Consider the following 15,580-nt stretch of genomic DNA (forward strand, 5'->3'; position numbering starts at 1 on the left):
CTGAATTTATCTACATACAGTTAATAAAGCATTTATGTCATGAAGATTTTCCAACTAAATAGGGGTCTTTGAAAAAATGTTAAGAAGCACTGATATGTCTTTATCCATATTTGCACCTATACATTGTATTGTTCAGTCTGCACCTGTATCAACACTGGCGGTTTCAGGGCAAAGACTAGGGCTTCCCTAGTAAGCCCACAATTAAATTCTTGCAGTACTACCCATGCACCTCCATGATGCACAGACATATAGCGAGCTCAAAGCCAGCACTCACGAAACACAAAATCCAAGGTTGCCTGGGGGCAGTCCAAAAATCCAATCAAGTAGAAATTTTTCCAAAAATAGGAACCGCTTCTCACAGGTCTTAAAAAACTCAAGGTCAAGGTACTTCTGCTCAGACTCTTCAGTTTTCTGCCCCGGTTGCTCCTCCTGCTGTGGTACAACATTCAGAGCCAAAGATCTTATGCATTATGCAGGAGATCCTGATGTATGCCGTGGGTTCCTGAAACAGTCTCATTCAATTTGAGCTGTCTCCTTTGATGTTCCCCATTGAAATGCAAGGTTGCATACAGTATCGCGTTGCTCTATGGTAAAGTGCTGGCCTGGGCATCACCACTTTGGGAACACGATAATCCCCTAATTAACAACTCCTCGGCTTTTATCTCTACAGTCCGCAAGATTTTCAGTGCCTCTACTGCAGGATCAATGCCTCTGCCCACCTTTTGAAGATAACCCAGGGAACTGTTTGATACAGAATACGCCATTGATTTCTGTACTCTGGCGGTTGAAGTCACCTAAAACAAAGGTGCCCTAGTTGCAGCATTCTGGGAAGGTCTGAATGAAAACATCAAGGATGAATTGGCCGCAAGGGATTTTGCCTACACAGTTTTGAGGAATTAGTGTCCCTTGTTATCCGCATTGACACCAAGATTAGAGAGAGGCAATCCCAGAAATCACGACCCCATAAACCACTTGCTCCTTCTGTGCAGGTTAAGAACCCTCTTCTGTCCAGAGTTCTTAAGCATGCAATTAGTGGCCACGTATCTGTCCCCAGAAGAGAGAACACTTAGAAGGACCTAAGGTCTTTACTTATATTGTGGACAGAGTGATCATTTATTTAAGGCCTGCCCTGTAAAACCTCCGTGTCAGGGAAATGCACCCACCAAAGTCTGAGTGGGGAGTCTCCTCTAGGCAGAATAGATTCACTCCCAGTTAAGCAAGTTTCTAGAATCTTCTAGAATCTTTGTCTTTTTCTTGGACATTCCTGGACTCTGGGGCTCAGGGAATTTCATTCTTACTTTTTCAAGAAGTGTGGCTTTCTCTCAACCACTTTCAGCTTAAGCAGTAGACATTCTCATCAACTGTACAAGATGCCCCTCTTTTGCCTGAATGCTATGTTGCATTCTTTGATACTGAACTTATCCCTGGCACTATTCCGCCAAGGGATAGAACTTATCTGTTATTAGTCCCAGAGACCCAAGCCATGGAGGAGTACATCCAAGAGACATTCAGAGGTTTCATTAGAAAATGTAGTTCTCCTGCTGGTGCTGCTGGGTCCTTCTTTGTTCAAAAGAAAGATGGGAGTCTCAGACAGTGTATTGACTACCATGATCTTAATAAAATCACTGTCAAGAATTGCTATCAACTCCCCCTAATCCCAGAACTCTTTGGGGTACTTACAACCTGATCCACATCCATCAGGGGCATGAGTGGAAAACGGCTTTCAATAACTCACCACTACGAGTATCTAGTCATGACCTTTGGGCTGTGCAATGCCCTGCAGTTTTCCAAGATTTCATAAAATATATTTTTCGTAATATTTTGCAATTGTGTGTAGTAGTATACCTCAATGATATTTTGGTGGTTTCCTCCTCCTTATTGTGTTGGGTTGAAAACCCCAACATACTGTTCTTTGACTTTGGCTTATTCTTCCGCTTCTTCTTCTGCTTCTTCTTATTCTTAGTGCCCCCCATTTTCTAAACACTATTCCTCCTACAGTTTTAGGGGTACAACACCCAAACTTTCCACACTTCTTCACCCTATAGCGGAGCAGGTTGCTTGTGCTTTTCCATTGACTTTTACAGGGAAGATTTTAAAACTGCTGCCGCACTTACAGCTTTGAAGCTACACTCCCCAAACTTGAATAACATAATCATGGGGTCACCCCGAATGAAACAGCAACATTTGTTGGATGACCCCAAAGTGGGAGGGGCCAGCAACAGCCAATCAAATTTCACCCTTTGACTTTAATAGGGAAATTGAAACTGCTGCCAATGTTACAGCTTTGAGGCCACACTCCCCAAACTTGAATCACACAGTCATGGGGTCAGCCTGAATAAAAATATGATGATTGCTGGATGCCTAAAAGTGGGAGGAGCTGTGAACAGCCAATCAGATTTTACCTATTGATTTGGCGGAAATCTAACCTGCTGCCATTCTCACAGTATTAACACCAGGGTCCCCAAACTTTTTACACTTGGTCACTAGGGGACTGCAGTTCTAAAATTAGAAAAGTGGGCGGAGCCACCAACAGCCAATCAAATTTCACCTATTGATTTTTATTGGTTTGATGCCAGAGTTTCCAAACTTTGCACAGTCAGTCACTGGGTGACTACGCATTCAAGTTTTTTTTTTTAGAAAACCGCAAAGAGGGAGGGGCCAACAACAGCCAATCAAATTTTACCCATTGACTTTTATGGGAAAATTTAAACTGATGCCAATCATACAACTTTGAGGCTACACTCCCCAAACTTGAATCACATAGTCATGGGGTCAGCCTGAATGAAAATATGATAAGCACCAGGTAACTGTGGTTCAAGGTAATAAAAAGTTGGTGGAGCCACCAACAGCCAATCAGAGTTTACCTTTTGACTTTCAATGGGGAAATTCAACCTGCTGCCATTCTCACATAATTAACACCAGGGTCCCCAAACTTTTAACAGTTGGTATGCAAGTGTATCAATAGGAGCGCATGTAGATGTGGAACATGTGAAATAAAAACACAAAATACAAATAGTGCAATACGTCTATTGAATTCAGAACAACCACCATGTGTAGTAACCATAAATTGTCACTTGGGGACTGCAGGTTTCGTTTTGAAAAGTGGGCGGAGCCACCAACAACCAATCAGATTTCACCTATTGATTTTTATTGGTTTGTTGCCAGGGTTCCCAAACTTTGCATAGTCAGACACTGGGTGGAGCCACCAACTGCCAATCAGATTTTACATATTGACTTTCAATGGAGAAATTCAACCTGCTGCCATTCTCACAGAATTAACACCAGGGTTCCCAAACTTTTCACAGTTGGTCACTAGAGGACTGCAGTTTTAGTTTTGAAAAAGTGGGCGGGGCCACCAACAGCCAATCAGATTTCACCTATTGAATTTTATTGGTTTGATGCCAGGGTTTGCAAGCTTGAGTGACTTCGTACTCAAGGTTAGAAAAAGTGGGCGGGGCCACCAAAAGCCAATCACATTTCTTTCATTGTTTTCAGTGGGGAAATTTTAACTGCTGCCATTTTCACATGTTTAATGTCAGGGTCCCCAAACTTTGCACAGTTTGTCACTGGGTGACTATATTCCAAGTTTAGAAAAGTGGGCAGGGCCAACAACAACCAATCAGATTTCACCTATACACTTCATATGTTTAAATTTAAACTGCTGCCATTCTTTAAAAATTAATACTAAGGTCTCCAAACTTTGCAGAGCTAGTCACCTAGTTACATAGTTAGTTACATAGTTACATAGGGTTGAAAAAAGACCAGAGTCCATCAAGTTCAACCCATCCAAGTAAACCCAGCACACACAACCCACACCTACCAATCTATACACTCACATAAACTATATATACAACCACTAATACTAACTGTAGATATTAGTATCACAATAGCCTTGGATATTCTGATTGTTTAAGAATTCATCCAGGCCCCTCTTAAAGGCATTAACAGAATCTGCCATTACCACATCTCTAGGAAGGGCATTCCACAACCTCACTGCCCTCACCATGAAAAACCACCTACACTGCTTCAAATGGAAGCTCCGTTCCTCTAATCTAAAGGGGTGACCTCTGGTGCATTGAACATCCCCCATCTGCCTATAATCCCCTCTAATGTACTTGTACAGAGTAATCATGTCCCCTCACAAGTGCCTCTTGTCCAGAGAAAACAATCCCAACCTTGACAGTCTAACCTCACAGTTTAAATCTTCCATTCCCTTAACCAGTTTAGTTGCACGTCTCTGCACTCTCTCCAGCTCATTAATATCCTTCTTAAGGACTGGAGCCCAAAACTGTACTGCATACTCAAGGTGAGGCCTTACCAAGGACCTATAAAGGGGCAAAATTATGTTCTCATCCCTTGAGTCAATGCCCTTTTTTATACAAGACAGCACTATATTTGCTTTAGTAGCCACAGAATGACACTGCCTGGAATTAGACAACTTGTTATCTACAAAAACCCCTAGATCCTTCTCATTTAAGGATACCCCAACAAACTACCATTCAGCAGATAGTTTGCGTTTATATTATTTCTACCAAAGTGCATAACTTTGCACTTATCAACATTGAACCTCATTTTCCAGTTAGTTGGCTGCCCAGTTTACCAATTTTTTCAAATCGCTCTGCAAAGCAGCAGCATCCTGCATGGAACTTATAGTTTTGCACAATTTTGTGTCATCAGCAAAAATAGAAACAGTACTGTCTATGCCCACCTCCAGGTCATTAATAAACAAGTTAAAAAGCAAAGGACCAAGGACTGACCCCTGCGGTACTCCACTAACAACACTGGTCCAATTAGAAAATGTTCTATTTACCACCACTCTTTGTAATCTATCCTTCAGCCAGTTCTCTATCCAATTACAAATATTATGTTCTAGGTCAATATTCCTCATTTTGATCATTAACCTTCTGTGAGGTACTGTATTAAACGCTTTAGCAAAGTCCAAGTAGATGACACCAGCTGCCATTCCAGCATCAAGGTTCCTGCTCACCTCCTCATAAAAGGCGACTAAATTAGTCTGGCAAGATCTGTTACGCATAAAACCATGCTGGTACAAACTCATAGTATTGTGAACTGCAATGTATTCAAGTACCCTATCCCTTATTACCCCTTCCAAAAGTTTTCCTACTACTGATGTCAGACTAACAGGCCTATAGTTTTCAGGCTGAGAACGGGATCCCTTTTTAAATAACGGTGCCACATTAGCAATTCGCCAGTCTCTCTGCACCATGCCAGACCTCAACGAATCCTGAAAAATTATGTGAAGAGGCTTGGCAATCACAGTGCTCAGCTCATTTAATACCCTGGGATGAATCCCATCTGGTCCTGGACCTTTGTTTACCTTTACATGTTCAAGTCTCTTTTGAATTTCCTCCTGAGTGACCCATGCGTCAGTAGCTAAATTACTAGAACTGGGCATATTAAAAGGGAAGCCTTCATTAGCTGGCTCCTCAGATGTATAGACAGATAAAAAATAAGAGTTCAAAATTTCTAAAATTTCAAAATTTCTTTTTCCCCATTCTCATCAACCAACTTACCCCCCCGTGATAATAAGGTTCCCACCCCTTCTTGCTTCATTTTTTTACTATTCACATAATTAAAAAATAATTTTGGATTCTTTTTACTCCTAGCTGCAATATCCCTTTCCATCTCTATTTTAGCTTGCCTGATAGCTTTTTGCATGCTTTATTTGCTTCTTTATACCTGATGTACCTAAAATTTAGTGTTTTAGTTACTCCCTGATAGAGCTGTCTCTGCAGCATTATTTCAAAGGAGACAATGTTGTGATCACTGTTTCCCAAATGCTCATCCACACAAATGTTAGAGATGAGTTCAGTAGTTATTACCAGGTCCAAAATAGAGTCATTCCTAGTAGGTTCTTGAACCGCCTGAAATAAAAAGTTGTCATTTAGCATATTTACAAACATACTAGCTTTTTCTGACTTAGCCACCCCATTACTCCAGTCAATGTCCGGATAATTAAAGTCCCCCATAATAACAACTTGACCCAGTTGTGAAGCCTCCTCCATTTGCAACAATAGCTGGGTCTCATCCCCCTATATATACGGGGCGGTTTATAGCATACACCAATGATCATTTTCATTGTGACCTTCAGCCCTACTGAAATTTCTACCCAAAGAGATTTGACGTTTTCATTGGTAATGTCTTTACTTCATGGCTTTAAATCTGACTTTACATAAAGACAAACCCCTCCACCCTTTTTAATCTCTCTGTCCCTCCTAAAAAGTGTATAACCATTTAAATTCACGGCCCAGTCGCATTTTTCATCCCACCGGGTCTCAGTGATACCAATTAAATCATAATTTTCAATACATGCAATAGCTTGCAGCTCCCCTAATATACCCGACAAGCTTCGCGCATTAGCCAGCATGCAGCGGAGATTATTACTTCTCCCTCTGATGTTTACATTAGCTAACGGAGAGTTAGAGCTAAGGCAAATATTAGACTGTTTTCCTTGTAACAGAAGCTCCTTTTCTGATAAACTATATGCCCCCTCACTCCTCCCCCACAACCCTTTGCTAGTCCCACTGCCCCGTCTACACTAGCTTTCCTATAGAACTCTAGCTCACCCACCCCCCCTTGTCTAGTTTAAACACTCCTCCAGCCTCTTAACCATTCTCTCCCCTAGCACAGTGGACCCCCTTCCATTGAGGTGCAATCTGTCACGGCTGTATAGATTGTACCCCAAAGAAAAGTCAGCCCAGTGCTCTAGGAACCCAAACCCTTCCTTCCTACACCAAGACTTTAGTCACGCATTTAGCTCCCCAAGCTCCCGCTGTCTCCCTAAACTTGCACGTGGCACCGGCAAAATTTCTGAAAAAATGACATTGGAGGACCTTTCCTTAATCTTCGAGCCTAGATCCCTGAACTCACTCTTTAAGGTCCCCCACCTACCGTTCATTTTGTCGTTAGTACCGATATATACCAAGACAGCCGGGTCATGCCCAGCCCCTCCCAATAATGTGTCAACCCAATCAACCACATGCCGAACCCTAGCACCAGGAAGACAGCAAACTGTTCGATTACCCTGTCCACTTTCCTAATGATTGAATCCCCTATAACCACCATCTGTTTAGGCCTAGCTCTCCTCTCCTCCCCACCACTATTAGAGAAACTGGTCTCCCGGCTGTTAGAGAGATCAGCCTCATCTAGAACCGCCAGTCCAGAGTTCACACTCCCATCTTCTTCACACAATCTGGCAAATCTGTTGGGATGCGCAAACTCTGGAGCAGCCTCCCTTTTCCTTTTCCCCACACTAGATTGTCTAACTGTCACCCAGCTTACTGCCCTATCATCCTTTCGTTGCTCCCCTCCCCCCATACTATCTGCTAGCTCTTGTTCAGTAAGCAAGAGACTTCTCTCTAGTAGTGGTGGGGAGGAGAGCTAGGCCTAAACAGATGGTGAGATTGTCAATCGAACGCAGTGTTGCAACTTGTTCCTCTAGTGCTCTAACGCGAGCCTCTAAAGTGGCAATTCTCTCACATCCACAACAGAGGTATGCACTTTGGAACTGTTGTTCCACAACTGCATACATGTGGCAGGATGTGCACTGTGTCAGACCTTCAATGTTGCTGCCACTCATTCTCACAGTTACAAGAACAGTTAAACAAAAATAGGTGAAAGGACTTGTAGTAAATACAAACTTAGTACCTTGTTTTTAACTCCCTTAGTGTTTAACTCCTGAGTTTATAACTCCACTTACAGAGCCCCCACTTCAAGAGCAATCACTTACAGAGCACCTACCACCAGAGCAAGCTCCACTGGAGTGCCAGTGGTTCTATATATAGTCTGTTAAGGTCAACTAATAAAACCCCACCCACCTCAAACTGAGGGTAATTACAAAGGAATGTAACTTCTGGCAAACCTGCTCTAAGCCATAAGCACCAAAAACAACAATTACTTTTGAAAAAATTAAACCCAACAGTTAAAAACACAATGATTTTGATAAAAGTTAATAAAGAATACTTATCCCTTTTTTGTTGAATTGAAAAGCAAGTTGATTCAACCAGCTACCAGCCTGTTAGTAAGCCTAGTAACTGCGGTTCAGAGTTACAAAAACGGGGTGGAGCCACCAACAGCCAATCAGATTTTAGCTATTGATTTTCAATGGGGAAATTCAACCTGCTGCCATTCTTACAGTATTAACACCAGGGTGACTAGGCGGCTGCATTTTTAGGTTTTAAAAAGTGGGTGGAGCCACCAACAGCCAATCAGAATTCACTTATTGATTTTTTTTTTTTGTTTAAATTTAAAATGCTGCTTTTCACACTATTTATGTCAGGGGTCCCAAACTTTGCAAAGTCAGTCACTGGATGACTACATATTCAGGGTTAGAACAAGTGGGAGGAGCCACTATCAGCATATCCATTTCCACCCATTAGATTTTATTGGTTTATATTTAAACTGATGCCATATTTAAATATTAATTCCAGGGTTGTTAAAGTTTCCAGAGTTATTCACTGGTTATTTGCCGTTCAAAGTTAGAAAAAAGTGGGCGGAGCCACCAACAGCCAATAACATTTCACCTATTTACTTTCAATGGTGAAGTGTAAAATGCTGTCAGTCTCACAATTTTTATGCCTGAGTCCCCAAAATTTGCAAAGTTGGTCACTGGGAGACTGCAGTTCAAAAATAGGAAAAGTGGGTTGGGCCACTAACAGCCAATGAGATTTCATCCATTGAATTTTATTGGTTTAAATTTAAAATGCTACAGTTCTTTAACTATTAATCCCAGGGTCACTAAACTTTGCAGAGTTAGTCACTGGGTAACTGCAGTTCCAGGTTAGAAAAAGGGGGTGGAGCCACCAACCGCCAACCGTTTTTACTATATAACTGTGGTCCAAGGTCAGAGAAAGTGGGCAGAGCCCATTCAGTGATGTCATGTTTTCAACCCAACATGAAGTTTGTTCTCAAACTTCCCTTTCTAGTTTGAACATATTCTTCAAGTTTAGTCACCTCTACAGCATTGAATTGTATAATCTTTGAATAATCTTTATGAAAAATTGGAGACATATGAGTCTAAGATTCGCTTCCTATGGTACATTGTTTCTTTTTCAGGCTTTGAGATGGATACTGCCAAAGTTTCTGCAGTTACAGAGTGGCCTACACCAGTAGGTCTGAAGGCCATACAATGTTTCCTTGGCTTTGCTAATTTTTACAGAAAATTAATTAAAGGATTTTCTCAAATCAAGGCTCCCATTACAGCTCTCATTCATAAAGTCTCTCTTGTCTCCTAAGGCCCAAAAGGCTTTTGCATCTCTAAAGTCAGCTTTTCCTTCAGCTCCAGTTCTGATCCACCCAATACTTCTCATCCATTTAACTTAGAAGTTGACACCTCCAATACATGGGTGGGAGCTATTTTATCCCAGTGAATTGTTTTCCAAGGTCCCCCTGACCCCTGTGCCTTTTTTCTTAGAAAATAGGCAATCGGGAACTACCGGCCATACAATTGGCTTTGGAGGAATGGTGTCATCTGCTGTTCTTACTATTCTTACTGACCATAAGAACTTAGAATACATTTCTTCTGCTCAAAGATTGAACCTTCGACAAGCTAGATGGGCATTATTCTTCACCAGGTTCAATTTTATTATCTCCTAAAGACCTGGGTCCAAGAACATTAAGACAGATGCCCGATCCAGATCATTGTCTTTAGTAGAAACTCCCACAGTCCCTGCCTGCCCAATAATACCCCTGGAGAGGGTGGTGGCTCCTGTGTCTGAAGTTCCTCTAGAGTGTCCATCTTTCATCCCTCAGGCTAAGGTCTCTCAGATCCTGTTGTGGGGTCATTCCTCTAAAATTGCAGGTCATCCAGGGGTTAAGAAGTTGCTCAATCTCATTTCCAAATATTTTTGGTGGCCTTCTCTCATCCAAGATATTACCCATTATTTTGTTGCATGTTCTGTTTGTGCCCAGCAGAAGCTTCCTCTCTGTCTCCCCTGTGGTCTCCCCCATCCTCTGCCTGTTCCAAGTCAACCCTGGTCTGATAAATCCATGAACTTAAGTCCATGGATATATCACCATGCCGACTTTTCTAGATCTACCAAAGTTGCCAGATTTTACCATGATTCTGGTGGTAGTAGATCCGATTTTCTCACTTTATTCCTCTAAAGAAGCTCCTGTCTGCGGCTCTTCTGGCAATAGATTTTTCATCTCCATGGTTTTCCCTCTTGCATTGTATCTGACAGAGGGGTCTAATTTGTCTCCTGCTTTTGGAGTGCTTTCTGTAAATTGTTGGGAACTGGTCTAAACTTTTCTTCATCTTATCATCCACAAAGTAATGGCCAAACAGAGAGAACCAATCAAGTCCTGGAACAGTTTATTTGCTGTTTTATCTCTCAAAATCATGACTACTGGTCAGAACTTCTCCCCTGGGCTGAATTTGCTCATAATAACCGTAAGCATGAAGCTTTGGGCATTGTTTGTGTTTATGGACAGAATCCCTTTTCTCTACCTTCTTCTGTACTCAAAGTGAATGTCCCTGCTGCTGTCCATAACTTAAGTCTATTTGGTCTACTTCTCATCAGGCTCTGATGCCTTTTATTGTTATGATTCCTGCTGGTTTCTTGACTCTTGTCCCTGATTTACAAATCTCCGCTGCCTGCCACTGAACATTTGCCTGACTTTGACCTTTTTTTTTGCCTGATCCTTATGCACCACGTTTGGTTGGTGTTGGTGAATACTGGGGTTGGCAGGGGTCTCCTGTTACACCTAAGAGTTTACTCCTGGCAATTTTCAAGCTCCTCAACATTACAGTCCATAACAGTGTCCCTCTTCCAATATCTTATACCTGACCTAGCTAATGAGGAATGGCGTATAGACAGAGCACACTCCTTTTCTGCAAGTGCTTCATGTCAAAAGACAAAGTTATTATAGCAACAACAAAACAACATAATGTTTCCTATAAAGGCACCACACTACAGATTTTTAATGATCTCTCTCTCTAATAACTTTGGCTTAAAGAAGGCCCCTTAGACCAGTGCCAATGTTTCTTTGGGAACAACACATCCCATTCTGGTTAGTGGTGACCTGCAATGGCACACACTGTGATATTAAAGACCCAACAGAAGGCCAAAACCTACTAAAGATATTGGGCAAAAAGACTTGCTCTTCGCCTCCTCCAGATCATATGCCTGCCTCAGTACACAGACCAGAATGGCCTTCAGCCACAGCACCTCATCAGACCCCACCCTGGTCATTGAGTAACTCCACAAAGCGTTGTCCTTCTCCAAAACCACAGGGACAGTCTCAATAAGGAAGGTAAATATCTGCTGCCTTACTTCACTCCTTATATTTGGGTAACTGCCCTCTAAACCACACTTTGTAGATTGGGGTCAACCCTGGTCAGACCTGCGTAAATAATTGAGTCTTCTATCACTGGGTCACTGGAGATTAGCCCATGACACCCCAGTGGACGGGCTGGAATTACCCATACCAAGAGCTACAGCATACAGCTAGCTCTGCTTCATTCACATCTCTTAGAAGGTTTTCAAATTTATTATTCCTACCTATGTTTTTTCTGCTACTACGTTTTTTTATGAGCACTGGGGATGCAGCATGTTTATTAGCAACACTTTGACTATGGCTAAGGAGTTTATCTCCTATATTCTCCTATTGCAGGAGTCAACATAGAAGGCTGGTTATCTGCTACTATACAGATATCAAATAAATGTGGCAGGGATGACCCCTGTCACCTCTAATCTATGCACTTACAATAGAGCCCTTAGCTTATTGCAATGTGAAACTCTCCAGATATCATAGGAATTACATACAAAGAGAGTGAATATAAAACCTCCCTCCCTCCTTATACTATTACAATTTTTTTATGATCCTGGGAGACACAAGATGTTTATTAGTGTACTTTATTGTCTGGCTAAGAGTGTTGCCTTTAATGTTAAAGGTCTAAATAGCATTTTTAAAAGATATCTGATTTTCAAAGAGGCAAATAGACTAAAAGCCAACAGGAGACACACTTTCAAGTCTCTGACTCTCCAAAGCTAACTTTGCACCAATATCCCACCTCATATGCAGCGAATCTCATCCATAAAAACTGCCCCATCCAAATCTTTTTCTGTTAAAGTTTGGCTTTTCACTTTATTGCACATGCTGCACGAGGACAGAAGAAGGAAGAGGATCATTTGCTCACAGGTACCCCAGGCTAGTGCAATTTTCTGTTAACAAGGGTATCAGGTAAGTGATTTCAATCACTGGGGGGTGCCTAACATTTTGGCACCCCCCTGTGATCATACCAATCCTTTTTCTTTAATGAGGAGATAACTTTCGCCGTATGAACTTCTCAATGGTACAATCTCATAAAAGCCTCAGTATGTGTTGCCTATAAGGAAATACAAGTACAAGATATTTACGCAGTAGTACATGACCACAGTCAGGCGTCATGCCATATATCCAAACACCCCTCTCGCATATTGTAGATCAGGGGTCCCCAACCGCTGGGCCGCGTCCCAGTGCCGGGCCACGGGCTGCTTTGAAGTGGGCCGCCTCTTTTCCCGGCTGCGGGGCATGAATCGGTGCGCATATAAACGCGCTGCACGTATAACGGCATGGTAAATGCTCCACGTATTTAAAGGCACGGATCAGCGCACACGCATGTAAAGATGCAGATGAAAGTGCCGCGCGTATAAAGGCACAGATGAACGGGCAATCCCCCACGGTCCTTGGAAAAATATTCCTGCTTCACACCAGTCCTTGGTGGAAAAAAGTTTGGGGACCACTTTTGTAGACAATGTTGAGAGGAAGGTACTGTCCAGCCACTGGGAGAGTGGGAGAAACCTACACAACCGCAAACATTCTTGCTGCATGTCCCATTTCAAAAGCTTAAAAATCACACTCAAAACCTGGCTAACTTGATTCTTACTGCAGCCAAACACCTAATAGCCCATAGTTGGAAAAAAACGCTACCACCAACACTACTGGAACTCAAAACTGCTATGTATAGAATACTTAGCAGCCCTACACCACTCTCTGGGTGTTACTTATCAATTTTTAACCCCCAGGCTCATTTTTACTTTTACTTCTTTCTATGTTCTCATGTTCCCACATTTAATTCTTGCGGATTTCCCAACCCCTTTTTCACTATTTTTTTCTCCTATCCCTGGCATATGGTCCAATTGGATTAGAAAATAACAGCGAAACACCATCATGCAACATGCTAATATATGCTCTGTGTAAATTTAAATAAAGAGTTATAAAAAAGAATCGATCTGTGCTAATAAATAATTGGGTCTGGATGTTCAATTGCCCACAGGAAAATAAAGCAGTAATTTGCATGTCTTATAAATAAATGATTCTTAAAGTTAATCCTAAACATTTAACATTACTTATATTTAGTTTTATAAGCACTGCTGTGTTCAGCATGTCATGAGACATTTCAATTCTTTAACTGTATTTTCTAGAACTAAAAATGTATTAAAGGGCAGCATCACACAAGGTGGTTTGTCCTTTGTATTTTTTTTATCAAAACATGTGGCATCAAATTCCCCAAGTCTTACTGCAGTGGGCCCTGCAATCATGCCAGATTTATGTCTTAAGTAATATTTGTTTATTCCTTTTTGAACTACCAGTTCTTCTCCAGTCAAGACTCCTGACAATGCCTTGCATGCATCTTTATAAGTCTATTGATGGTAACAGTGTTCTTTCATGAGAACATTGAAGAAATGAATCATAGTAATTGTGAGCTACCAGCCTCTGAGCAGGCAATACATTTAGATAAACTCTGTTAAGCATAATATTCTTTTTTTTTAACTCAAGTTAACATCTTTCTTTATTTTGCAGGGTGTTAGTGTCTCTTTGCTAAACCGGAAGATGTCACGTTAGGATATTAATTAGACAAATGGTAACAAATTGTACAAATTTAACATGTTTATTAATTGTAATGAGGAAAATACGCAGGTGAATGACCACAAGGACATAATGCCATATTTGAGATACTAGCTTGAAGGATATGACATAGAAAATGAGATGCTAAATTGGTTGCTGATATATTTATAACGGTACTTTATCAGGCTGGATCTGCTTTTTGGCAAAAATTTGGCAATCTTGATAAATTAGCATATTTTGACAATAAGATGCAAATGTTCACCAATGCATAGTAATTATGCCATTATTTGTCTTACTTGCATTTTAGTAACTTGCCAATTTTTTGGTGAATTTTTGTTTTTGAAAAAAATGTATAACATTTTTGCCACAGATAATAAGGTTCTGTAGCTTGGGGGCAGATTTATCAAAATGTTAGATTAGAGTTTACCACAGAAAAATTGTACCCACTTTCTATTCATTCCTATGGGATTTTTAAAAACATATTTATCAACGGGTGAAAGTTAAAGTTCACCACTTGATAAATACATTTAAAAAAATCACATAAAAAATAAATAGAGTATGGGTGTTTTTTTTTAGGCGAGCCCTAATCTCACATTTTGATAAACCTGCCCCTTGGTATTTCAAGTTGTACCTACTGTATATTTCTGTATGTAACTATGCCTTCTTTCTAGACATACAACAAGGGTCGCTACATGGCAGGTAGATGATTCCCAATGTTATTGATATGGAAAAAGATAAAACAGATAGATGTTAAAAACAGTATTTTATTTTCGAGAAAAAATTTTGACATCACCAATAAATCTATCATAACCTCCTCTTTGGTAAGGAATGTATGGGACCTGTTATCTAGAATGCTTGGGACTTGGGGTTTTCTGAAATTATTTGATTAAACTGGAGTCTATCGGAGATGGCCTTCGAGGATTCTGAAATTCTGGATAACAGGTTTCCGGATAACTAAACTCTTACCTGTATATGTATTTTATATGACTAGCTTTCATATATTTGCTCCTAATTGTTCATAAGACTTGGTGGATTTAATCCTATTGTCGTTAAAATATTATTAGTTGCAATAGTATTTTGTATTTTTTTTACTCGTTTCTGCATGTCAGGCTAAATTTCCTGCTATGCAGACTCTATACAATTATTCATTGCTAATATTTTTGAAGAGCTTAAGAAGATAAATATTCCTGTTTCAGTGCTTTTTCATAGTGGCAAGGCTTAATGCTTCACATTGATGTGTCTGAATAAATATTTGGCTTGCTGAGAGTACTGAAAACCTGAAGAGGTCTTGATCATGTATACAAAAAATTCTGAAAGCAATGATACAGAAAGGGTGGGAGTATACAACAAATCAAATGTTTTCACAAGCAAGTAGTGATCAAATGTACATTATAATAAAATTAAAACATTTTTACATTTTAACCCTAAGGACAATCTCAGGCTGACCCATGTTTTGTGTTGTCTTCCCTTTGGCCCTGCTCCATTGCATTGTGGTGAGTAAGGGGTCATGTACATGTACATGCAAGTATATTTTAAAGGAAAAGTAACACTAAAATTATTTAAGTAAAAAATGTATTCTACCCTGCCCCAGTAATTGACCTATCTTATAAACCATTTAGTATTTTGAATGCTTTATTAGAAAATACCTGTTAAAACTTGGCTTCCGGTCATTTGAAAAAAGGCGATATAATATAATGTTTCAGGGAGTTACATATATGTATATACAGAC

The sequence above is a fragment of the Xenopus tropicalis genome, chromosome 6, assembly GCF_000004195.4.
Source record: "Xenopus tropicalis strain Nigerian chromosome 6, UCB_Xtro_10.0, whole genome shotgun sequence".
Lineage (NCBI taxonomy): Eukaryota > Metazoa > Chordata > Amphibia > Anura > Pipidae > Xenopus > Xenopus tropicalis.